Source organism: Sphaerodactylus townsendi, linkage group LG08 (assembly GCF_021028975.2).
Source record: "Sphaerodactylus townsendi isolate TG3544 linkage group LG08, MPM_Stown_v2.3, whole genome shotgun sequence".
In the NCBI taxonomy this organism is placed as follows: domain Eukaryota; kingdom Metazoa; phylum Chordata; class Lepidosauria; order Squamata; family Sphaerodactylidae; genus Sphaerodactylus; species Sphaerodactylus townsendi.
The window spans coordinates 50,867,237-50,894,454 of NC_059432.1; the positions used below are offsets into that span (position 1 = coordinate 50,867,237).

At 44.5% G+C, this 27,218-nt stretch overlaps 1 long non-coding RNA gene across 1 annotated transcript; it reads right to left on the reverse strand.

Annotated features, from left to right (window-relative positions):
- Positions 1 to 24,146: 24,146 nt before the first annotated feature.
- LOC125437553 lies at positions 24,147 to 26,862 on the reverse strand. Its single transcript, XR_007245237.1, has 3 exons — positions 26,719 to 26,862; positions 24,655 to 24,660; positions 24,147 to 24,156 (listed from the first exon to the last, which is right to left on the reverse strand). It is a non-coding gene; the product is annotated as an uncharacterized LOC125437553 (long non-coding RNA).
- Between the last annotated feature and the right edge of the window lie 356 nt (positions 26,863 to 27,218).

Sequence of the window (27,218 nt, forward strand, 5' to 3'; positions counted from 1 at the left end):
AGCCAGCCTCACCTGCATTTACATTTGAATGCAGTTCTGCACTTCAGCCACTAGGGGCTCAGGGAAGGGGAGCACAGAATATAGCAGTTGCTGGGCTGCCTGTTTCCTTAGCCTTTCTGCAAAGTTTGCCATAAGGAAGAAAACACTGGACTGTATTGTTAAACTCATCAACCAAGCTAGCACATGAGTGCATTCAGCACAGATCATGGCTGCCTCAGGCCCTTTCCCCACTTACCTTAAGCCCCGCACTACTCTCCTCAAGTAGCGCGGGATCCAGCTGCACTCCCCACTTCAGGGGCGGCGAGAACACAGCCGCCCCGACTCTGCCTCTCTTGCCCCCCCTCAGCGCGCATAATTCCTGGCGCCTTTTGACATGGCGCCTTTTGATGACCCCGCGCAGAGTGCGGGGTCGTGGGGAAGCTGGGGCGCACGCCAGGAATTGTGCGCACTGGGAATTGTGCACAGCAACCCTCAGACAAAGGTGAGTGGGGAAAGGACCTCAGTCACTGTCAGGCTGCAGCCTCCTAGCAAGGTAGTTTTTCCAGCAGTCTGTTTCCCTCTCCCTTTCCTTTCATCTAGTTCCATCATTTTGTCTGAGTAGTCAGATCTTGCCAAGGGGTAGTGTGCTGTAGAAAACAAAACAACCTTTTCTCTTAATTTCTGTTCCATTTTTTCACACTTTCCCCCATTTTACTCTCTTTATTTCCTTTACTGTCTTCATTTCTTTAGTTATCTTGACCCCTTTCTGATCCCCATCCTTATTTCTCAGGCCATTTTACCCTTTAGCTATTTGCTTCATAGTGGGGGTTTCCCATGGTTTTTTTCCTTGCATAGGAATTCTTGTCCTGTGAAGGGTTTCTACCCAAGTCAAGACAGCATGTAACCTGCTTGCTGCTCCCTTGTTGTTTCTATGCAACTTCATTTGGGGAGGTTGCCAGCTGCCTTAAAAAAAAGTTTGCTAGACCATGTCAATTTCTTGTCAATTTCACTGACTCTGTCACTCCAGCAATAGATTTTCAGCATAAAAATTCAAAACAAAAAAAAGAAAAAAGAGAAAGCCCTTCTGATCCTTCTGAAATGGTGGTCTGGAGAGTGGGAGGTAGTGGTGGGGTGTGGGCAGGGGAAGTGAGGAAGGAGCACTTTGCTTGTGAAAAGTTGCACTGCTTTCAGAAACTATGTGGATTCTCTGATCTGAAATCTGGGTGACTGCCAAAGAAGGAGAACTGTGTACGTAATCTAGAATCAAGCTGGAAGGGAATCTGTAAATGCCTTGGTCTTGACACCACCCCTATCCTGATTGGCAAATATTTTTAATACTAAAAAAATAGTATTTTAATAATAAAATACTATTTAAAAGTATTTTAGAACATAAGAAAGAGCCTGCTGGATCAGACCAGAGTCCATCAAGTCCAGCACTCTGCTACTCGCAGTGGCTTACCAGATGCCTTTGGGAGCTTACATTCAGGATATGAAAGCAATGGCCTTCTGCTGCTGCTGCTCCCGAGCACCTGGTCTGCTAAGGCATTTGCAATCTCAAATCAAGGAGGATCAAGATTGGTAGCCATAGATCAACTTCTCCTCCATCAATATGTCCAAGCCCTTTTTAAAGCTTCCAGGTTAGTGGCCATCACCATCTCCTGTGGCAGCATATTCCAAACACCAATCACACATTGCATGAAGAAATGTTTCCTTTTATTATTCCTAATCTCTCCCCCCCCCCCCAGCATTTTCAATGTATGCCCCCTGGTCTTAGTATTGTGTGACAGAAAAATTTCTCTCTGTCAACATTTTCTACCCCATGCATTATTTTATAGACTTCAATCATATCCCCCCCTCAGACGTCTCCTCTCCAAACTAAAGAGTCCCAAATGCTGCAGCCTCTCCTCATAAGGAAGGTGCTCCAATCCTTCAATCATCCTCGTTGCCCTTCTCTGCACTGTTTCTATCTCTTTGATATCCTTTTTGAGATGTGGCGACCACTACTTCAAGTGCAGTCGCATCTCACTGCGCTTTATATAAGGACACTTGACGTAATCTTTGCAGTTTTATTTATCAAGTCCTTTCCCTAATGATCCCCAGCATAGAGTTTGCCTTTTTCACAGCTGCCATGGCCATTGAGTTGACATTCCCATGGAACTATCAACTAAGACGCCCAAATCCCTTTCCTGGCCTGTGACTGATAGCACTGACCCCTGTAGCGTGTATGTGAAGTTTGGATTTTTTGCCCCTATGTGCATCACTTTACATTTTGCTACATTGAACTGCATTTGCCATTTCTTAGCCCACTTATCTGATTTATCAAGGTCTGCTTGGAGCTCTCCGCAATCCTTTGTGGTTCTCACCATTCTACATAATTTGGTATCATCCACAAATTTGGCCACCACGCTACCCACCCCTACTTCCAGGTCATTTATGAATAGGTTAAAGAGCACTGGTCCCAAAACAGATCCTTGGGGGACACCACTCCCTACATCTGTTCATTGTGAGAACTTCCCATTTACACCCACCCTTTGCTTCCTGTTTCTCAACCAGTTTTTGAATCCATAGGAGGATTTCCCCTCTTACTCCTTGATTGCTGAGTTTTCTCAATAGTCTCTGGTGAGGAACTTTGTCAAAAGCCTTTTGGAAATCCAAGTAGACAATGTCCACTGGTTTCCTCCTTATCCACACGCTTGTTTACACCTCAAAGAACTCTAGTAAGTTTGTAAGACAGGACTTGCCTCTGCAAAAGCCATGCTGACTTTTCCTCAGCAGGTCTTGCTTTTCTACATGTTTTATAATTTTATCTTTAATGATAGATTCTACTAATTTACCAGGAACAGATGTCAAACTGACTGGCCTGTAATTTCCCCCCCCCCCCCCCCGATCTTTTCTTAAAGATTGGTGTGACATTGGCCATCTTCCAGTCTTTAGGGATGGAGGCTGATTTCAGGGATAAGTTGCATATTAAAGAGAGAAGATCAGCAGTTTCATGCTTGAGCTCTTTAAGAACACTGGGGTAAATGCAATCTGGGCCAGGGGATTTGATAGCATTTAGTTTATCAATGGCTGCCAGAACTTCTTCCTTGTCTACCACTATCTTCGCTAGTTCCTCAGATTCACCTCCTAAGAAGCTTGGTTCAGGGGCAGGAATTTTCCTCACCTCCTCTTGGGTGAAGACAGATGCAAAGAATTCATTCAGCTTCTCTGCAATCTCCCTGTCATCCTTTAGCACACCTTTTGTTCCTTTGTCATCTAACGGGCCTACCGCTTCCCTAGCTGGCTTCCTGCTTTTGATGTACTTGAAGAACTGTTTGTTGCTGGTCTTGATGTTTGCAGCCATGCGTTCCTCATAATCCTTTTTTGCCTCCCTTACAGCTAACTTGCTTCTCTTTTCCCACCATTTGTGTTCCCTCTGGTATTCTTCATCAGCCAAGCTGGACTTCCATTTTCTAAAAGACATCTTTTTTCTGATAATTTCTTCAACCTCGCTTGTTAACCATGGTGGATTTTATTTTAATATTTTAATGTATTTTAATAGTAGCATAGCATCAAACCCTGGTTAATATTATGAACAGAAAGAGGGACGTAGTTAATATTCCCTTATTACCCATCTAAGTAGGGAAAGGATGTTTACCCTCACCTTTTACATGTATGGTAATGGAATGCTAGTCTCATTTAGTGATTACACATGTGGAACAGAAGTTGGAACCCTTCTATCCCCCAGTTATCTATATTTAATTAAACTTTAAACACTGTTCAGGCAATGGGTTGTTGTTATTGCTGCTGCTGCTGCTGCTCTGTTGGTGGGGACATCTAACATCCCTTTATAAATGCCACTTTGCTACTGTAGACATTAAGCATCATGTTATGTGACAATTGACACAATATTTTTTAAAAATATGTCAGCAAAATCAATTCCAATTATACCAGTACTTCTCATTCAGCACTATTTAGTAAAATTTCCCCTGCTTAAATAGATTTCTTACAGATTTATTTAGAAAAGATTTACTGTGATATGTAGTTTTTGTGGGCTACATCCCAGTTCATGTGATGCAAGAAGTGTGTCCCATATTGGTACACATATGTATGTAAGTAAAAACATAAAATTACAAAATTAGATGTGTGGTTTGGATCAGGGTCATATGGGGACAGCAGGTAGCATCTTTGTATGGGGCCTTTTGGTGGCTTTCGGCAGAACTACCTGGCAGCAACATTGCAGATTCTCAGTCCTAGAACAGTCTTTACTAATACCTGCTACCTGAGACCCTTTATGTGGAGATACCAGAAAACGACCCTGAACCTTCTGCATAGGAATAATATGTTCAGCCATGAAGAAAAAGAGTTGGATTTATATCCCCCCTTTCTCTCCTATAGGAGTCTCAAAGGGGCTTGCAAACTCCTTTCCCTTCCCCCCTCACAACAAACATTCTGTGAGGTAGGTGGGGCTGAGAGAGCTCAGAAGAACTGTGACTAGCCCAAGGTCACCCAGATGGCGTGTGTTGGAGTGTACAGGCTAATCTAAATTCTCCAGATAAGCCTCCACAGCTCAGGTGGCAGAGCAGAGAATCAAACCTGGTTCCTCCAGTACACCTGCTCTTAACCACTATGTCACTGCTGCTCTTGGAGCTACCATATGGTGTCATGAGCCATCCCCATATAATAGCTCCAAATATCCAGGTCATGCTAAGATTACCATGCACCTGCTGGCATTCCAGCAGCTATCTGAAGAAAGAGGAAAAAGGCCTTTGGTGACAGTGACATTGCTTCCAGGAAATCTTATACAGGAATCACCTCGCTAGGAATTTCTGGAAACTCAGAGGTAAAACACAGAAGTGATGATAGTCCCTTTTACAAATTGCCAAAAAGTCTATTGATGGTTCTACCATAGAGTTTCTGGCAATTCCTAGAGAGGATTGATGGTCCTTCTGTGTTTTCCTGGAAGTGATGTAATACTATTGTGGATGACTCCATGTCCCTGCATTTGCCCCAGTCTCCACTGGTTTCTGGCAACCCTATGTCCCACTGGTTACTGGCAACCCTATGTCCCACTGTTTTAAGGCTGACTCAAAACTCAGGATTTTCCATGCCCTAAATACCGATTTTGAACCAGTGTTCATGAGTTCATATTTGGCATTATATAGATGCAGATGATTTTCTGCATTGCATTGCTGTAGATGGTGAGACTCCCTCGCTCAATAAGTACACCACAACGACAGGCTGGAAAGGAATGGGCCGCAGCCCGTTTATTAAACAACAAACATATAAACAAGAACTATATACATCAGAGCTGGGCGGCAAACGGGTCGCACATCACATCCCAATGAATGGGAAACTGGCGGGAAGGGAAGCCCAGAGATCATACTCCTGAATGCTTCCACACTTCCCGCCCCTGCTGAGGAGACGGGCACCGGCTGAGCCCCAAGGCCGCCCCCAGCCCGTCTTCCTCCCCGCGTGCTCGGGCTGGGGTGTCGGGCACCGGCTAAGCCCATGGCGGCCTAACGGCCCAACCCAACCCCTTACTCCCTGGGGTGTCGGGCCAGGGCCCGACCCGGCCTGCCGGGCCCGCCAATAGCCTGCTCCGCCTTCTACCCCCCGGCCCTCATAGGGCGCTAAGCCTGGGAGCTCCCAGCCGGAAGGCTCGTTCTCTCCCCAGATGGTGCAACACCGTTGTCAAACCCGCCAATGCAGCTGCCCAACCCTTGCAGCCTTCACCGCCCAAGTTCCCTCAGAAAGCCTGAGCCTGTCCTCCACCCAATCTAACCACCGGATTTGCATAAGGGGTGAACTGAACTGACTGGAAGCCATGTAAGTCCATGCCCCATTGGGACGAGGCGGACGCCATCCCGCTGGAAAAGGTCCATATGACGCCCCGGTGGTGATTTCCTGAGTGTTCTGCCACACGCCTTCCTCCCGAGGGAAAGCACCACCTTGGCGGCCGCCTTTATTAATCTTTTCTTGCAGGCCCTGTCCACGGCCGAGGGATCCACCGGCCTCCGCTCCAGAATGGGAGAGCTCCGCTGTACCCATCTTTCGGACTCAGGGACCAAGGTCATATTAGGCCAGTGCCTGGGCAAAAGCTCCTGAGCGCATGGCGGCCACCGCATAAAAGCGTGCCCAGGTCAAGGCGTCCGACCTGGCAGGGGAGATCTCTCCTCCCCAAAGGTGGGATGACCAGGAGGTCCGTGTAGCCAGCTGAAAAATGTATTCAACGACCTTTGGGCTCTAGCTCATGCCAAAGCATGTGCCTCCTCTTGCCCCAATCCAGGAAATTCTTCTGTGGCATGCCCCGAGTCCGGAGATGCCGGCCCCATTCGATTCTTCAGCAGAGCGTGAGGGATCCCCCGGGACTCTGTTGGATTCCGAGGCTGTGGCCCCACGCACCCACACCTGCCGATAGACAGTCTGCGGGCGTCCCTGGGAGGCACTTGGAGGAGGGAAATCAACATCGGCCAGGTGTGGGGCGCTAAATGTATGCTCGAAGAAGGCCCCCCCGACCGCCACCTGCCCAAACTGGGCGGATATCCTCCGGGGCCCTGCCTTTCTGCTGCCAAGCGGCCGTGGCGGCCCCTCGTATTCTGAACGAAAGTGCAGGCCGAACTCCGGCTGGCCGGGTAGCAGCCCGGCATGAGCCAAGCATGCCCTGAACACCGGCCAGCATTTGGAACCTGGGTAAGGGGGACCCATCCTTCGTGCACTGCAAGAGCATGCCACCCACCCGAAAGGCCTGTGCCAGAAGCCACTCAATAAAGGGGGGGAGGGAGGGGGCAGGTGGCATCCGCCCGGTAGGAGCCGGGCATGTTGACCCAAGCCCCACGGCCCTCTTTGAGTTCGGTTTTTTGAATGAGCCAGCCATAGCGTGGACCATGTCCCCTGACAGGACGAGGTGTTCCCCATTGCGAAGCGCCGGGTGCTGGGAGAGTCCGAACCCTGGTAGCGGTAAGCTGACTCAGTTCCCCAGGCCTGAAGAGCCCCGTGGCAGTGAAGCCAGGTGGAAGGCGGCGCGGCGAAAAGCAAGCGCTCATAGCGTGAAGCTGCACACCTGCCCCAGGGCCCCAGTGACCCGCCTACTCAACACTTCCTTGGTGACCGGGAGCCTGAGGTCCCCTGTCTGGCTGCCTCCCACCCGCCACCAACCAGCCACTAGGCGGCAAAACTAACCAAACGCCTTTGGTGACGTCAGGGAAAACCCGGAGACCTTTGCAGTAGAAAAGCGACATGCCCGCCAGGTGCACCCCCATAGTGCTGGGTGCATCCCTCTGCCCATGGAGCCGGGACCAAATACTCGAGGAGGAGGCCAGGTGTCCACCCTGCACCGCGAAACCGAGCGCCCGGAGGGGACGCAGCTTAGTAGCTCAGGAAGTAGCTGCGACGCTCACGTCGTATTGCCTGCAACGTGCGGCACGGGTGCCAACGAAGTTCAAAACACCTGTGATGACGTCTCGTTGCCAAGGCTCCAGAGAAAGCGCCGGCATCTGTCATCGGGAACGGCTCCGCCCCGAGGGCCATGGCGCCGAAAACGATCCAACCCAAGCTGGCGGCAGGATAAAAGCATCAGCAATCTCATTCTCTGCAAAACCTGGGAATCAAAAGCAGCTTTGAAAGAGATGTTATGGTGAGTGAGGCAGAGTAAGAACCAAATTCGCGTAACCAGGCGCATGGACCCAAGCGATTTGCACGGTTTCTGCTCAACGCTGTCTGTTTATCACACGCATCCACTGCCTGGCTTGTTCGCACCAGAAAGCACCTCGCTTGTTTTGCCAGAGGAGTCGCATAGCCAAATGTGCACCGGCCACCAGGGATGGGGAACAGCTCCAGAAAAGTAAGATCCCTGGTGATGCCCTGCTGGCGTGCCACTCTGGGGGCCAAAGGCACCTGTGCCCATCTGGACCCCGGAAGAACACACTGAAACCAAAGCCCTCAGAGGCATCAGGAGTGCACCTGCAGCTCCAGGCCAGGTTCCAAAGCCCCTGATTGCCACAGAGAGATGCCGCTTGAAGTTCTTCGGATGAAGGGACAACCAGACCTGTAGGTCTTCTTTCATGCCCCAGGAGACCCTGATGTGATGGTCAGGGGACTTGCAGCCCGACAAGGACCTCACCAGCCGGGAGCAGAAAGCCCTGCCCGGGGCCACCACCCTGCAAGCGCAAAGTTAAGGTGGCCGAGTAAAGGACTGGACCGAGGCTGCATTCTGCATTTTGGAGGAGAAGAAGCGGACTGGAGCAGGGCTGAAAGGGCTGTAAGCTTGTCAGCCGGGAGAGTGAGGACGCGCTCTAGAACCGTAGTCTCAGGTGAATGCCCAGGTAGCTGAGGGGCAGTGGCGGGCCCTCTCCCGGGCCTTGCTTTGGGGAGCTGGCAAGGAACCCCCAGCCTTGGCGCCAGGACCTGGAAAGCCTGGAAGGGCCAGCTCACACTCCCCGGGTGCCCTGCCTGGCCGATAACAAGAAATCATCAAGGTAATGGAGTCACCAAACCCGGAGGAGCACCCGCTGCCTGAAAGCCACCCGATTCGAGGAAAAGTGCTACAGAAAGTCTCAAAGGCGGCGCGAGAGGGCAAAGGGAGCAGCTCCATGGGCATGGCCTTGTCCACATACCAATTTCCTTGGTAAAGTGGATGCCCAGCAGCTCGAAGTCCAAGGGGGAAATGGGCAGGAGCCCGGAAGGCGGACTGGAATGTCACATCTTCTTGCCAGGGATGCCCCCGGACCCGCTTCTGCCTGATGCAGAGGATGAAAGCTTCGTCCATAGGTGGCGTAACGGGACCGAACAAACCTCTGGGTCAATGAAAAATTCACGGAGTCAGCCTCGAGGGGGGTAGGAGAGGTGTTGAATTAAAGCCAAACTCCCCCAGGGCTTTCTTAGGCACCGACGCCAAATTGTGGGAGAGACCCTGAGGTTGGGGAGGGAGGGTGACAGAAAGGGCTGCAGCAATCGCGCCGCCTGGATTTCCTTGTTGAGCTTTATCAGCCACCGCTTCCAGGGAGATCGCTGGACAGAATTTTTAGATTGCTGGCATGGTAAGCCCTCCGTGGAGCCTTGGTATGGAATGCGGAAACCGTAGAAGAGAAACCCTCCCCCAGCAGGCGCGCAGCCCCTGTCTGGAGTAGAGCTGCAACCACTTCCAACAGCACCCCCCACTTCTGAACGTGGGGAAGGGGCCAGAGACTGCAGCTGAGCGAAAGCACCTCAGTAGCCTTTATGGCGGGCGGGAGCACCGCCCTGGCCACCCGGCATCTTTTTTTTGTGGGAGGTAGGCCCGGCGCCGGGCGACCGGGCCTGCCGAAAGGGGAGGGCGTCCCGCCGGCTTAGGACCAGCTGATCCTGCTGTGGCTGCCGGAACAAAGGGGAGCAAGAGTGCTCATATCTACATTTCTTTGCCGCTGGCAAGCACCTTTGTTGAATTCCCCAACACAACCCCCTTGGCCCCCACCCGGCCTCCGGTGTAGGCTCTGCCGGGTTTTGTGGGAACGGAGGAGGATCCGCGCCCTCCGGATGAGCGGGCTGGGACCACTCCACCATCCAGGTTTGGTCGTGGATGAGGTCCCAACGGAAAAGGCACTTGTGCGGCTGCTCTTCGCGATGGATGGCCTGGAAATGCTGTGGCAAGATGGCGGTCGCTTAGTCTCCCCAGCCAGCGCTCGAGCCCACAGCACATGGGCCATGTGAGCTGCCCGCAGATGCCAGGCTCGCCAAGGGGTACGCTTTAGCCTCGATGAGGGCCAGGGAATTCGCGAAGCCCCTGCAGCCAGTTAAGTTGAAATTCCGCTCGGCCGCTGCCTGGTCCTTCCGTTTTTTAGTCGGCCTTCCCGCCTCGGACAAACCCAACTCCTCCCGCCGCAGGAACTTGCAAAGATATCCACATAATACCCATCCAGCGCCTCGGCTCCCGGAGCTTCCCTGGGAGTGTGGGACCCGGGCGGGTTGCCCTTGCGATGCGTCCTGAGCTTCATTGGCCGGGGATGGCGCCGCCGCTCTCAAACGCCTGGTGCTTTGCAAGCCCACGGGTGGGAGAGAGCAGGCACCCTCTCCCCCCGCACTTTTCCAAAATTCCCTTAGGTAACCTGTGCGCTACTCATCATCCTCAGTAGACTCTAAACCCGAATGATCGAAGAGCTGGGGATCGCCTGGAGGAACAAGGAACGCCTCTGACGACCGCTTCCTCCTCCTGCCCTCAGCTTCCGAGGGGCCAACGGACGCATCCACCGGATGTGGGACGCGCTACACCGGAGGCATGCAAAGTTGCAGCACATCCATTGCCTCCGCTTTCGAGGCCCCTCCGGGCGCCGCACCGGCCTCCGCCGGGCGTGGTGGGCTCAGGGCCCCCGACCCCTCGGAGGTGGGTACGGCCCGACTTCGCCGCCGCTCCGCCGAGGACTTGAGAAAAGATGCAACAGGGTGTCCGCCAGGCTTGGCGGACCAAGAGCAGGATCCGGAGCCCATATGGCCCGGTCACGTGTTCGGGCGGAAGATGCCGGGCCGCACCCCGGGACCACCGCTGGGAGGGCCCCTCCCAAATGGAGACTTGGTCCCGCCATGCCCGACCCGGCCGCCCCCTGCCGATGCTGGGGAGACAAGCCTCGCAGCCCGGGCGGCCGCCCTGCGCCGGGCTGCTCCGATACGCCTAACAACAACCGGGCCATCAGTCCGGCGTCCCTGGGCTGGGGCCAGTCTGGGCCCGACTCCTGTTCAGCGGTGAGCACGCGCCCTGCCCGATGGTGCCGCCGCCTCTGCAGCAGGCTGCCTGCTCTTGTCCCTTTTCGGCCCCATGGTGGCTGCGAGACCGGCCCAGAAAAGTGAAAAGGAAGAAAAGGTTGCAACGAGAGAAAACAAGGAGGGCCAGAGGAAGAAGGAAAATCAGCTAAAAAGGAAAGGAAAGAAAAGGCCAGTCTCCTTCCAGGCCTTACGCGAGACGCCAACGCGACCACGCCTTGCTGGTTCTCGCCGCCGGGAAGGGCGCGGACCGGGAAGGCGTCTAGATATACCCAGGCTCCTCCCGCCTTTTTCAGGGGGAGCCAATCATTGCACCCGGTTCTGCAGCTTGCCACCAGGCCATGCATGCCCCTTATCTTGCTGCGTTGCTCACCACGGCAGCAATGGCTGCCCCTGGTTATTCAGGTGCATCTTATTTGTTGTTCTAACTTTATTTTTGGCCTAGTATAAAAAGAGACACAGATTTTCAAGAAGACTTCAGGGTACCTCATGTTAGTCTACAAGTTCTACTGAATTTGGCCAAGTCATGTAGGATCATCCAATAGGTGGAAATTTTTTTGTCAAGGGTATTGTTCCTGAAGCAGCTACACATCTGTCTCTTTGGCAGTAAAGCAGAAATCAAGGCACCAAAACAGTGCAATGGACTACAATCCCATAGCCTTATAAAATTGCACAATTTTGAATCACTGCATGATACAACAGTCTTATTTCTCTTAATCTAAAATGCCCTCCTGAACATTTCTGTTTTGCACATTCTGCAGAATAATAGAAGTGTGGGACTCTTTCTGGCCTCCTTAGCTGGGGCATATTTCACAAAGCCGATCACATGGAATGAGAATAGGACTCAAAGGCCATTACCCCAGAACTATCAGAGAACAGATAAATGGACAGCAATGATTCCAGTCAGAGTGGGCAATACAGTGAGCTCTCTGTTTTTTTTAAACTTTTTTCCTGTTTACCTTATATTGGCCTTACCTTTGAATCAATCCATAATTTTCTCATGCTGAGCAGAGTTGAAAAAAAGTCTCCATTATTTACAAGTGGATGGGAATTTTCTTCAGGAAGCAATTCTCCAATACTAGAGATAATGAATGTACATCTTCAGTAAAGTTTTTGCTTGGTTGTTTGTTTTTGCTGATTGAGAAAACAGAACAGAAGGTTAAAAGTAACATAGTTCCTGTTCCTCATTCAATAATCATTGATGGGCTTAGAAACCATTTGCTTACTAATCTGATTTTAGCCAATGCAATTTCTTTGCCAGCCGCACAGTGAGATACAGCATCTGATCTGATAGTAGCTCCAAGACATGACATCTTTGTAGATTAGTACTGGTGAACAAGCAATATTGGTGACTGGTTGAAAGAAGAGACATCTTCCTTATGACTCTATGCCTTATCAGGTCCAATGACCTTCTTAGCGATTCTTATTCCAAGTTACCAGCCTTCTTTTAATATTCCTTTTTTAGTAGCTATGTGTGTGGGAAGTGGGGTTCCAACAATGTCTAGGAATGTGTGCGGTATCAAATATCAACGCATGTTGCGCAAAACATATGCATAATGCTTGACCTCTGAGATTTCCCACCTGTGTCTCTGAAAATGTTGTACAACAATATTAATAAAGACTTTGTCACTACGTGAGAGATAGAGAAGTTTATCACCATGAAAAAATATGACCATAATAACCTGCAAACCCAAGAACTGCCATCGGGTTTCATTTAATTAGTTGTAGATTGTAACAGGAAATAGCAACTTTGCCATCTCAACCGGAAAAGGCACCTGTCAGAGCCGGTAATTCTTTCACTGTTCCTGTGGAAAAAAGTATATGAGACCAGATGGGTAAAGGTCTGCAAACAGGTCTGACATAGCTATGTGGAAGAACTTTGATGGTACTGCTGTTATTCTGAATTTGCACACAATTAACAAAGGGCATAAAGGACATAAATCAATGAAATCAGCATAGTGGAGGTAAGCTAATAGTGTTGTACAGATGTGTGTGGATATTAAGGAAGGCTTTCTGACAAACTGCGTTCACTGGTAGGGTCTAAAGGAAGTTAATACATGCAGCTTGCTAGGGATGGCAGGAATGGAACTCAGGTTTCTGAAGTGAATGGGAGTGGATGGCATGAATAAGCCACTGAGTTCATCTAGAAGAAGTTGGGCCCCTTCCGTACATGCAGAAAAATGCACTTTCAATTCACTTTCACAATTGTTTGCAAGTGCATTTTGCTATTCTGCACAGTAAAACCCAGCTGCAAAGTGCATTGAAAGTGGATTGAAAGTGCATTATTCTGTATGTACAAAAGGAGCCTTGGACAAAATGATTGGGGTGTGTGAGGCAGCCAAAAACCATAAGAAACCCAACTTATGTGATTCTGTTTGATGGTACAAAATGTCAGCCATTACTAAGACTTCTTTCTAGACTTCCTAGTTGCTTTCATAACTTGAATTTTGGGTATGCTAAGTCAGTGCCTTCCCACTTGCTATTTCTTTCCTTGTTGTATAGCTATTTTGAACAGTTTGTTTAGCCTTCTGTAGCCAATGCATTTCACTATTGGGTTTCATTACAAGGTCTACTGGGGAAGCTCAAGCTCAAGCAATAGACCCAAAGCATAATTTTTTTTTAAAGGAAGCCCTTCAAATTGCTCCAAAATACTGGCCTGGAATGTGGAAGGGACTGTTGTTGGGTGGGTGGGGGAAGGAGTGAGAAAACCTGAAAAAGATGAAATGCATGCTGATTCCCTTTACTTTCCCTATGAAGCATGGGGGAGGGAGGAATCGTATTTTTCCAAGTTTTGGAAAACATAGAGATTCTCTAATCTGAGAGATCAGTGAGTTTTGAAGGGGGGAAAGTGTGTGCAACCGAGAATCCAGTCCAAAGGAAAAGTATGTTTAATGTGAAGGAGATCATAAGTGCGTAAATGGTCACTGATTCCATGTCTCTCTGAGTGATCAGTACATGTCTTCTCATGCAATACAGCTTGTGCGATCTTAAAGACACTGCTTCCTGTTGTAACATACTTGTTAAAGAACAAATTTTAATTAAAAGTTTCCAAGTGGTCTACAGCAATTATTCCAACTGCACTATCAGCCAGAATCTGCACTTCTGTCCCTTTCGCTCTGCCATCTATGGCTGACTAATCCTGTACCAAAATGGCTACTGAAATAGGACTTCAACGCAAAGAAAATTAAATGCCCTGTAGTCTTTATTTCTTATAAATAAGAACTGCTTTTAGGATTAGTTTCTTCAAAGCTGGGATTTTAAATTGTTTAGTGAATAAATCATGACTCAGCAGATTGGTTATTATTGATCTACAGCTTTATAAAAATCTGCATGGCTGAACTGGCAGATGCTTGAACCTTAGACACCTGTCATCCAGATACGTGAGTTAGTATTGTGGTATGTGGCACATGCTTGTTCCGTTACATAGAATAAACTATGGTGAGCATTTGTTAGAAAATGTTGCTGGCATCTTCCTTCTCTTTACTCTTTCATTTTATGCTTTAATCTTCAGGGTTTAACAAGCAGTCAATGTGTTTTGAAGCAGTCTGTGAGAATATCAAATTTTGGCATCAGCTCACATTCAGAGGCTTGTGGAACCTATTTTCTCCAAGAGTGTGTTTCGTATAACCAAATGTTGTCAGTTGTAGGCAATGTGATCCCCCCATATGATAGTAGTTCAAATAACATGATTGTGAATTGTTATTATCACTTTGAATTCAGTCATATAAATGCTCTGTTACACAATGTTTTTCCCTGAGTTATTTGCTCTTGGCCTTATTTGTAATTACTAAAAGAGCAGAAGAAATAAGCAAGGATATTCAACAACACTTCCTTTTGTTCTGTGTGTAAGCTTTTTGAAGCTTAAAACCTTCTCCACTTTTCTAAGTACAAATACTGACCTTCCCTGCTTTTAGTTTATCTTTAATACACTGTTATGTTTCTGTTGATAACAGCCATGTCATATACTCCAGCTCTGTTAGATAAAGTGAGATGCTATTTTCAGATAGAGCTATTTTGGGATAATGGTTATACATATTTTAAATAAGTATTTTTTCATGGCCTGTCTTTGTAAACTATCATTGCTATTGTCCCCACTTTTGCTTTATGCATATAAAAACTGGGAATGTCCTTTATTTAAGAAAAAATCTTGATGGCATATATGTCCACATAGAGCCACGTCTATTTTCTCTTCTATTAACTACCTGTTCATTAAGTTTTTATTGTTTTTCCACAGAAGATGGTAAATACAACAAACTATCAACCTCTCCCACTTCCCTCAAATCTCTTTGGCATCATAGCCCATCAACAGGAAAAAAAGTACAAACTGCAGACACTCAAGCAGCTAAGAATACAGAGATTAGGAAAACGCGGGAGAAGGAGGTAAAGAAAGAGCAAAAATGGGGTAGGAGGAGGAGAGAGGCGATAATGTGGATCTAGCTGAGCAGGAGCTTCTAATCAGTTGTATGCGATTCTTTTCCTTATACGGAGATCTGACACATCTTTCACCAATCATCCACAGAGAGAGAAATATAAGATTTCCAGTGCTGCAAGATAATTCACTTGGCAACTGAAGCCACCCTTTGGATCCATAGGACTTGATATTTGGGAAGTGCCCATAAAGATGGTATATAAACTATGATTAGACCTGTAAGGCATAATTAAATGGTTAAAGTGAGATTAATCTGAGATATAACATCTTGCCAGAAATGCACAGTTTTGGACCAGATTGGTTCTAGGAGAACATATAGATGAGATTGGTTCTAGGAGTTTGGCAGCACCAACAGGCATCATTCTCAGCAAGACCTAGGCGGTTAAATCTCATAGGACATTAATAGTAAAAGAGCTTGTTTGTTGTTTGGTTGGTGAATAAGCTCAATCCAAATGGGGAAAACCCTGAATGCACACAGGGAGTGGTGGACGGCTGCACCAACACATTTGTTCCCTGTGTCAGTGCAAGGGGCACCCCTGTTGGTGGAAGGGGCAAAGGTGCCAGTGGCCACTTGCCCCTAACCTCTGTGGTAGAGAAATCTGAACATCAGGGGCACCGGGGAGCAGCACTGGAGTCCTCTTAGATGGGCAGGCTGGGGCGTAATTGAGGATGGAGCTGAAATTAGTCAGCTTCCACCAGCATTCAAGGTGGGGAATGCTGACCCCTGGACCTGCAAACTTATGCTGCACAAAAGCACAGCATTAGCCAGTGCTGCCTATGAGGCAATTTGGGCAGTGAGAGGGGTTTTTGTTTTCCTCCCTTCTGCAATACCTGAAGCCCCTTTGGAGGCAGTGTGGCATGGCCTTCATTGTGCTGCCTCCAGCCACCAGAGCACTCCCACCCATCCTCAACTGAATTGCACTATTAGACAAAAATGGGGGGGCCTGTGAAACTCATGGGGGAGAATGCCATCTCTCCCTCATGGGTGGGGGAGGAATGCCATCACTCCCTCATGAGGAAAAATGACATCTTGCCTCAAGGGGAAGGAGGTGAATGTCATCCCACCATTGCTGAGCCTGTCAGCCAAGGCACCACCATTTATTCATGTAGACCAGATCAGAAGAAACTGGATTTGTTCAAGCCCACCCACCATCCCCTATCCCCACAGGCCAAATCAGGAGAGCCTGGAGTTGCTCTGGGCTTACCCAGCTCTCCCACACAGGCCAGATCTGGCCAACCAAGCCCCATAACCACCACACATGACTTGTCCAGACAGGCCACTGAGTGGCTGACCCATGACTACACCATTAGGCAGGCCTACTGAGCCCCACAGCCACTTGCAGTGGCTCACTCAGCAATTGCCAATGTACCCTCAGTGCTGCTGACCCCCAATGTACCCCCAATGCAGATGACCCCCAATGTATTTTTAAAAAAGATTTCAGATTTTTCTGCAGATCTGTCTGTTGAAGGAAGTGTGTCCCCTACCTGTAGATAGAAGTACCCGCAGGCAGGTGGCACATGTGAAAATTAGCTATATAGATAGGTTTAATGATTTAACTACATGTTGCCATAATGATGGGTGAATTAAAATATTCAGTTACAAGTTCTTCTGGTAACGGGGGCAATTGAGATTATGTTTTGCTTCGTTTCCTAAAAAGAGTTGTATATAGTGAGGATAATTTCTGATAATTGGAGTAGAGAAAGCAATGAAAGAGTTTCCAAAACTTTAAATCTTCAAGAACAAAAACAAAGTTTAGACAATGTTTTAATTGAATATATTGCTAACTATTTGCAGCTGAAAGATGAATTCTGTGCACAGAGTGTTGAAGGATTTGAAATTATAATTTGGTCCTATCAACTGAGATAGGAACAGTAGACCATTAAAAAAACCCCCTCTTGTTCCCTATAATAATTTTAGGATTTTTCCAAATAGTTAGATCCTCATGTGTGAATGGGTTGAAGGCCAGCTGAGTGGCAACTGGCAACTCTCTGCCAGGCCTACCTAGTAGACTCAGTTACTATGGCCAAGACAAGAAATTTAAAGTTCAGGCTACAATCTAAAAGCTTTGAGAAGGATATTATAAAGAACTTTTGCCAGTGTGGTGTACTGAATCAGACTGAAGTTTAGGATAGAATTGAGAGTTCTTCACTGGAGTGGTTTAAAGTACAATGGATGTGCATTTGTTTGAACTAGGGTGGACACAGCTGAAGCAGAGAATCTCTTGTGATAAGTACAAATCATATACCCAGTGATCATCATTGCCACATCTCTGAGGTAAGGGCACAGTTCTTTAAAACAGAAAGTTTGCTTCTGGTGTGGGTTGGATATAATGACCTATGAGAACAAAGTTAAAATGTGAAAGTTCAGAGCACCTCGGCACAATCTGTGTTAGTGTTGACAGTATAAATTGAAAAGCATAGAAGAATTTAAGAAGATGAGGCAGCATCATTCCAGATGACATAAGCCTAAGGATCATGTGACTTGCCGAAGGATCATGTGAGTATGCTGTAAATCCTACTGAATTCCAGAGGACTTATTTAGAAATAAATAAGTGTGCAAAGATTGGAAAGTAAGCTATAAAGTCCATAATGAACATTTGGAGAACTTTGAATTGGAATCCATGCCATGCAAACTAAGAAATGTAGTTTTATTTTTATCTTTGACTTAGTTCTAGACGTGTCAGCCTCTGCGTTTGGCTCCTTGCAGCAATTTCCCTGTTCCTCTGAGACATATAGAGATTAAAAAAAAGATTTGTCTTGACAATTTTAGTGAACAGGTAGAATAAAAATTTTGGTTTGAAGTAAAAAAAAAGAAACCCAAAGTGTAGACAAATGACCATTCCCAAGTTATTTCAGCACTGCAAATACAGCGCTGCTAAATCACTCATTTCAGAAACATTGCTGGATAACATGGACAGATTCTGGTCTAATACAGCTGCACACCCTTCTATCACACAACAGCCAATTCCCAACAATGTCTGCAATATACTGACAGTAATGGAAAGCAAAATGATCTCTAAATAATGGTTTAAGATGGTTACTTGATAAAGAGCACCACAATAATTATGATCAATGGAGCATGGATTCAATATATATTGCCCATTTAGATGCACTAGATTAGCTTAACAGCTTTCTTTAATGTTCTGAGTATTGTGTGTGGGAGAAAAAGAAGACAGGAGGGAGGAGGAAGAGGAATGGCACATTCACTATGTTCTACTCGCATGATATTAATGAATACTGATTGTAAAGAGAAAAAATAAAATGGAAAACAATAACAATTAAATACAGGACTTTTTCAGGAGTCCTAGTGTTAATGTGAATCAAAATTAAGACATTGAAGAGCTACAGAAAGAGCAATAGGGGGAGCTACAGCATCCTTGAGTATATCCAACTTTTTCACTGCGAGTTTAGGAAAAAACAATGCGAAAGGTTAACATGATGTAATAATTAGCGAATTGAACTGGAGCTGTTCAAATTTCTAACTTGCCACAAAGTTCTCTGGGTAACCTTGAACCATCACAGTTTAGCCTACTTTACAGGTGCATTTGGAAGATAAAATTAGGGAGCAATCACCTGTTCTACCCTGATATCATTGGAACATTGAACAGAACTGTAATAGATAACAATCAGATGACTTTCTTCAACATGAATTTACTCATCTTTTGGGATCATAATTGAAGGGCCTTCTCCAGATGACCCCATTTTTGGACAGTAGGCGGACAAGGTTTTTCCTATGGCTGCACTCTGGCTATAATACTTCCTGAAGAGACCTTCTGGCCTGGTGCGGTCTTTGAATGTTACCTTTTCTGCTCATGTTATCCAGCAATGTTTCCAATGTGTTCTGCTTCCAATCATTGTAATTCTTATCAGTGCTGCTTAATATTCTGTAAGATGTTCAGTAGATTGTCAGACACCTTTTTTGTGCCAGAAAGGCAACATAAAAAAAAATAGCACCAGTATGCAAGATGGCTTTACTTTTGCCCCTACTCCGCATAACATTCATACAGTTCCAAAAGTACAACCTCGCCGTGAAGAATGAAGCATTATCTCTAGAGTGCAGTATTAAGCTTCTGCTCTCATGTCTCATCAACTACTAGCAGTAAAGTCCACTGTACAAACATATACAATGGGCTCTAGAAAACTGTTGGTGGGTTAACTGCACCCAATGAGGGAGCAAACCTCTCCTGCCCTTTCTCTCCCTTGGCTCTGCATCACCATGTTAGAATGGCCTTCATCCCCTGCCTTATGAAATATTGGATTTTCATATCATTTCTTACACTGTGTGCTATAAAATGCCAGTTTCCATGTTTGTATGGGTGGATAGCAGAGTGTCCAAGCTGAAAAAGCAAGCCTAAGGCAAAAGGTTTGTTTGCAAGATTAAATCAGTGAATGAGTTACTCCAGTCAATAGAATCTGGAAGCCTCATGGACCATGGACATATCTGGATTACCACACTCCGCTAAACTGTTGTGACACAATGGACCCCAGAGAACTCCCCTTTATACTAGATGTTGCATTTAATCTACCTTTGAGAAACCATTTCCTCAACAATTGCTTCTTCCCTGCATTTCCTCCACCCTTCAGATACAATCACCCTAACAATTGATCCCTTCCTGATCCAATCAAAGCCTCAGCCAAATTGAATACCTGGGCAGAGTCCTTTTGAAGACTCTCTATTCAAAAGCCCATCAAAGCTTTCCTGATGTAATCAAAGGATCAATTGGCCCCATTTTCCTGGGAAGTAGAAACAATAGATAGAGCTATTAATTAGCTCAAGCCAGCATCCCAGCATGGGAAGTCCCAACAGACACAGGAAAACAAAACTGAAACTTACTTGTTCCCACCCTTATCTGTGTAAAAGGTATAAAAGTACTGTGTGCACCCCAGAGTCAGCACTCTTTACTGGCAAAACCTCTCTTGGTATAGTTGGTTTGAACATGATATTGTCCTTCACATTGGATCCCTATGCTGGCATAGGAATCCTTGCCTTCTCAAAGGTCTTTTCTGCAGAATTTAGGTAACGTATAAGTCAGTGGTGGCGAACCTTTGGCTCTCCAGATGTTATGGACTACAATTCCCATCAGCCCCTGCCAGCATGGCCAATTGGCTTTTGGGCCAGGTATCCCAAACTGAAAAACCACATCCTGTTGTTCCCATCCATAGATGGAAATACTCATTTACTTCTAAAATGTCAATATGAGCATGCATATTGTTTAAATAAATTTGGTAACAGTATGCATTTAATTTCCAAGCATTCCAGTATATTTATACAGATACCCATGAATTATTTTTACTAGATCCCAACTAGTCCATATGTCTGCCAGAGGGGGAAAAAAAGGAAAGTCATCTATTAAACTTGAGTATTTGTGCTGTGTTCATCCATTCAAGACCAGCTCAGGAGTTTAACATTGGCTTTAATGGATTTAGAAGAATGTAAATCTGTTTAGGATTACACTTTAAGAATCTACGATAGCCATGGTTGGTGAATCCAACCATGAATTTCAGCATTCTGTCTACCAACAGAATTATATTTTACGTCAATTCAGCAGCACAACGTACTCCAACGATCCATTCTGTGTCATTACTCTCGCAGAGATTATCAGAGATAAATTATCTCAGATAATGAGGGCCGCGCTTTGAAAGCTGAGCTTGTTCAATGTGAGGACTCGGCCTTAGGTCCCTGGCCTTTTATCCCATACAAGCTACCATGGTCAGTAGTCCCTGACAGCACAGCCAGATGTCTTCTCTGGCTAATAGGCCCTGATGCATCTGTGTCTATTATCTTTTCCACTAACATGGTAAGTAGAACTCCACTACTATAGGTGTTAACTAGCTAAGCAGACATAGGATTATTGCAGTTGTTGTGAATGATCACCACACCTGACTCATTTTGAATTTTACATAATTGCATCTCAGCGTACACTTCCTGCATTTCAAAGCTTACTGTCTTCTTTTTGTAACTCCATATATAAATGTTGGCATAAATGTTGGCATAACATAACCACTTATATGCATCTAATAAAGGGGGATATGGTCCACAAAATCTCATGCTGGAACACTAAATTTCTACCTATTTTATAACAATTTAATGTGGATACCATTCTGATGTTATTACTATGCCAAATCACCATTGATAAATCTTTTTCTGCATAATAAGAAGTTTCATAGGTTAACTGGGTACTGATTGTAAACATGGCTCTTTTTGCTTGCTTTGATTTTACTACTTCCCAGTCCAAGAAATAATGAGGTTGCTGTGGGATGGCAGAAACCTGAGGTAGTAGCAACAGAAACCTTTAATGGCATTCAAGTAAACTAAATAGAACAATCTTGATACAGAAAATTTATATATATGTAATTTTTTTAAAAAAAATGTAGGAATAAAACACCAAGACAACTGGTCTAAAATGAAATACAATTAAGAATGCTTTATAACAACAACAAGAAGGAACCTGGCTGTTGACTCCAAAACTTCTCTTGACCCATTATCTAAAAAGAAAGGGATTTTCTGTTGAGCTGTAAGACCACTATTGCCAGGCAGCCAAGGAATTATATCCTTCCCTTTTTATCATCTGCGGCCTTTTACATCTTGGGCCTTTCGTTCCCTCCTCAGAGGGACTTTTAGATTGTCTGACGTGATGCTTTGTGCACTGTTTTAAATGATTTTAATGTGAAATTTGGAGCTCTAATTTTATTATATTGTATGTATTTATTGAATGTTCTCTTCTTGTTATTTTAGATTATATCAGCTGTTGTGTACCGCCCAGAGCCCTCCGGGGGTGGGTGGTATAGAAGTCAAACAAACAAACAAACAAACAAACAAACAAACAAACAAACAAACAAACAAACAAACAAACAAACAAACAAACAAACAAACAAACAAACAAACAAACAAACAAACAAACAAACAAACAAACAAACAAATAAATATTAACTGCTTTTCCCTGGCCACAGAATATAAAGGGCAATGAGGTAAAATATGGTGGACAGACTATTCACAGTTCATACTGCAAATACAAAATCTTTCATGGCATGGAATTTTTAATTTCCTACTCTTAGGCTCATTCCGCACATGCAGAATAATGCACTTTCAAATTGCTTTCAGTGCTCTTTGAAGCTGTGCGAAATAGCAAAATCCACTTGCAAACAGTTGTGAAAGTGGTTTGAAAACATATTATTTTGCGTGTGCGGAAGGGGCCTTAGAGAAGACAGCATGATATTGGATCTCACCAAGGAGATTGCACGTTGAAAGCAAGTTGAAAGCAATTCCTACTCCATGCTTGGATCCAAAGTGTCATAGAGAAGCTGAGAAGTGTCATAGAGAAGCTAAGGGCAGATTTTGTAGTGAAAATGTTTAATTCCGCTGGAAGATACTCATGTTCATTTCTATAGAAGAAATGTAGGATTGCCATTTTGGTAGTTTTATTTGTTGCTGTTATCTTGGTCCTGTGAACAGACCAACGTGTTCTAAAATGAAAATTTAAGCCTAGATATTTAAATAAAACATGTTCCAAAATTCCACCATTGAGGACCCATCTTGAGGGATGCCATGTCCTGGCAAAAGTCATAATCTTGTACTTAGAACAGTTAGGGATCAGGTTATTGGTACTATAATATTCAGCACAGCAGGAAATGAGGTGCCTAAGATCAACTCTGGTATGAGAAAGCAGAATCGTATCATCTGCATAGAGTAAAATTGGGACCTTCTTGTTCCCAATAATAGGACTGTGGGATTCAACTTCCTGAAGGGCAGGGAACAAATTGTTAAGAAAAAGATTAAAAAGTGTCAGTGCCAGTACACATGCCTCTTTCCGCTGAAATCTTAGGAGTAAGAAGCCCATCGCTGGTATACTTAACCTGGCAAAAAGTATTGCAATGGAGAGCAATTATTCAGGAGAGAAATCTTCTGTACAAACACATCTCCATTAGTTTATTCCAAAGAAGATCTCTGGAGATGGAGTTAAATGTTGCCTTGAGATCGAGAAAGGCAGCATATAGTTTTGATTTGTTCTTCATTGTGTATTTATAGATTATTGTATTTAAGACTATACAATGGCCCAGAGCAGCCTTTCCATGTTTAAATCCGATCTGCTCAGGGCCAATTATTTTGTTCTCAGAAATCTGTCTCAACAATTTGTTAAGTAAATGCTTTGCATAGTTTCCCTGTAATTGAAAGAAGGCTTATGGGACGATAATTTACAGGGAGTGTACAGTCCCCCTACTTAAAAACTGGGACTATAATTTCCCCTGCCCACACAGCAGGTATAATTCCTATTTTATCAACTAAGGTGAATAAGTGTGCCAATATAGGAGTCCACCAGTCTACGAATGTCTTAAATAGCTCCAGGGGAAAGGATCAGGTGATTTATTGCACTTCAGTTGGTCAATGAGCTCCCTTACTTCTGTTGTGGAGACAGGTGACCATTGGAAAGTAACTGAGGTAGTAGAAAGGATTATGTTATTTCGAAACCTCAGGTAGAAGATACAGTTACCTCTTCCCCATCGTGACTTTCCCATCGCAGTTTTGATACATTGCAAGTTGACATAAGAAATTAAGTGGGAATTTTTGGGAGTTTTATGGAAGCCACAGATGACACATAAAGGCCAGCACACACACACAAAAGTTTAGAAACTCAGAAATCTGTGAAATATATGTATACCATTGGATAATATCAACATATTTTAATCTTTTCATACCATAAATATACACAATTTCTTTTTCAAAGTTAACATGAAAGAAAAAGGAAAAAAATCACACATCTTCTCTGGTACAAAGAGAGGGCCAAAATTTTTTAATGCAGATTTCCAGATTGTGCGGGGGACTGCACGCCTAACCCAAGCAATGTGAAAGGAATAACTGTATAGAGAATCACATTCTGGAATGTTCAGCTATGTCCAGTACTCACCATAAATAGAAAAGCATCCCAGCAAGCCAAGAGCAGGACAGAGAGAACCTATTTCTCTGCCAAGCCAGTTTTTTTAATTCTCAGATAGTTTTTTATGCAAATGAACAATCTGATCTAGAATTCACAGTCTGCATTCTGAAGTGGCATGATTCGTCTGGGACCATAACACTCTACACTTTATTCTGTTCTATGCGCAAAACAGGTCTGGTTGTTCTTTCTAGGTTTAGGATATGCAAGAGATCACAGGTTGGATTCCATTGAGAGATTGTGCAAATGGAAGAGGAGGCAATTTTTGCTGATTTTCTGCTGCTTCTGCTGCAGACCTTTGACTCCCTTCTCATGCTGCTCTTGGGGATTCCCCAGGAAAAGCATTTCAGGGAGCATTTTGGGCTGCTGTGAGAGGGGAGAGCAGACTCCACTTCTGTCACTGGAAATATTCCATGGGATCAAAGTCTGCAGGCTAAGTTGTTGTTTGGATTGGTTTGGATAATAATAATTATATTTAGGAAATTCAGGATCTGAGACACTGGAAAGTTCATTGGAGATCTATGTAGATACCGTGCTTATCTCCTGACATTTAATGAATAATTGTTCCAAATGGGGCAAAAAAATTAAAATTATTATTCATCCCACCCTAATCTACTTTGTATTTTATTTTTCCTCATTTTCTGAAATATGTTCTATCTCTGTGGTCAAGATATTGTGTTTAACCTAAAAAGAATTTGATAGCTGCATGCTGTATGGTAGTTAATATATATATTATATGCATATTGGACAAAACTCATGATCAAATCACCTCTGTGGAGTTATTACAGCCATATGATGAGACTGACTCCTAAACAATATAGCAAAGTTAATATTGGACAAAAAGTTACAGGCTGCAGATCTAGAAGTATTTTGGGGGAAATCAAACCCATAATAACAAACAAAAAAGAAAATGCAGATTCCTTTAGAAATCTTTATAAAGGTTTTTTTTATGAGCAAAGAAACTATTTTAATACAACAAAAAAGTACTATAGTAAATGGTGTGACAGCATTCACTGATTAAATGAATACAAAGTATTTTAATACCCTACAGTGCTGCACAGACTTGGAGGAAAAAGCCCTACTGAGTATTGCCTGGGTTTTTGATATGTTGTGTTTTTCATGACAAGCACAAATCTGCTGAAAATATTCCCTTTTAAGCTCCAATTCTGCAGAATAGCAGAAGCAAAATGTGTGCTATGATGGGGTGATGATTTCAAAACGATAGTAATATATGATATACAAATATTTTTGGTGAACTATATAATCAGTTAATTGGTTTATTAAATTATAAAATCTTTGTTTGCTTGAAAGAGCAATAAAACTAACTAAATGAATATTCACCCCTTTGAAGACTTCTTACATTAATTATGTTTATGCATCGCTTGCAGCAGTAATGTTAGACAAAGGGAGCTTTATCTTTATGTGCCATAGCTACATTGTATTCTGGTACAAATGATGGTCCTGACTTTGTGTCTACATAATTACTGAAATCTTATCCCTTTTGTGTTTGCACATCATTTTCCGTTTTTTGGAATAGTTAAACTCCATTTTACTTTTTAATAACATTTTAGAAATCATTCTGATTCAGGTAAACAGAATTTGATTGCTTTGATGGATTGAAAATGGTTAGCTCAGCCAGAGCTTATTTGATTTGTTTCTTCAGGGATTACAAAGAATAGGATTTTATCTCCCAAACTGACAAAAGAGGCAATCTCTGCATTTTTGCCTATGAAATGGCAGTTGCGCTAAGCCACAGTGCCTTCAACATGGGCAAAGTATTAGTCATGGGGTTGCTTTTTTATTCATCTGCAAAGTTTTTATTCCATATTGTGTAGGGTGTCAAGCTTCTTTGCTCTTACAAATTAATTGCTGGGGGGGGGGAGGGCAAGGAGAGATAAAATAAAAGGCTGTCAAAAGCAGCAGTGGCCCAGTAGATGGGAACAAGATATTAAAAACAAACACATTATTTTCCTTGCTCATAATGGTCACTGTAGGCAAATGCTCTTCAACTTAATGCTGTGGATTTAAGAATAAAACACTTGAAGTGCCGTCAGACTGACTGCTTGTCCAGGTTCACCTTGAGGGTCCTCATGTGGTTTTCATGAGAGCTACAATCCATGACCCAGTCAGATTACAGGGCTTTCTTGGTGCCACTTCTCATTTTATCCTGTGTGACATGACATTTGTAAAGCAGAAGGAGTCAAGGAAATGTCAATATACTATATAGAGATGATACAAGACACCTCTAATAATATGTTTGCAAATCTTCTTATACCATCGGCTACATTCGCCAAGTCCTGTTCAGTGATTCTGCCTGCATTGGTTAAAGTTTTATTCTCAGTCCCTTTGTAATTTCCTATTATGCAGCATACTACCTGAAAAAGTTATTCCAGTGTTATGGATATCTCATTCTACCTCCATTTTCTTGCGGATACCTTCCAAAAAGTGACTATAAAAGAGAATGGATGGATAGAATGGATATATACTGCACATAAATCCAGAGGTGGCCATATCCCTGATAAAGCAATAGCAGAGGTTTAAATCAAATTAACCTCCATTTCTTTCTTCTATTCTTGAAAGCCAGTATGAGGTAGTGGCCAGAGAGTCAGTCTAGGATCTGGAAGACCCAGGTTTGAATTCCCATGATGCTACAGAAGCTTGCTGGGTGACCTTGTTACAGCACGGTAACGGGTTCAAAATATTTAAGCCAAAAAGCTTAAGCCGACAAAGGAATATTTTATTCACGCCAACAACCGGGCAAACAGTATCAGGAGACCCACTATAGAAAAGCAGTGTGTTCTTACTTTTATAAGTTACATCAGAACGGCAGTAAAAAGAATATACCCCAAAATTCATCATCATCAATCAGTCATAAAGAAAGGTGGAGATTTTCCCTTTCCCTAAAACATTTGAGTATTCTAAGACCCTTATTGGAAGATGGGAGCATCTGATCCTTTGACGCAAGATGAACTAGGACCTGTTTCTTTCCTATCTTTATTGCCTTCTTGTTGTCCTTCTTCCTAGGAAAAGAGCCTAAACATTTTCATGTTTCTTTCTTCTCTCTCCAGAAGAAGGGCAAATTCAAGGCATCTAAGACCTTAAAACAGTTGGCTCTGCACATTTTGTATAACTCTGGACAAAGGGCACTCTGCTTAAACTATCAAGCTTGC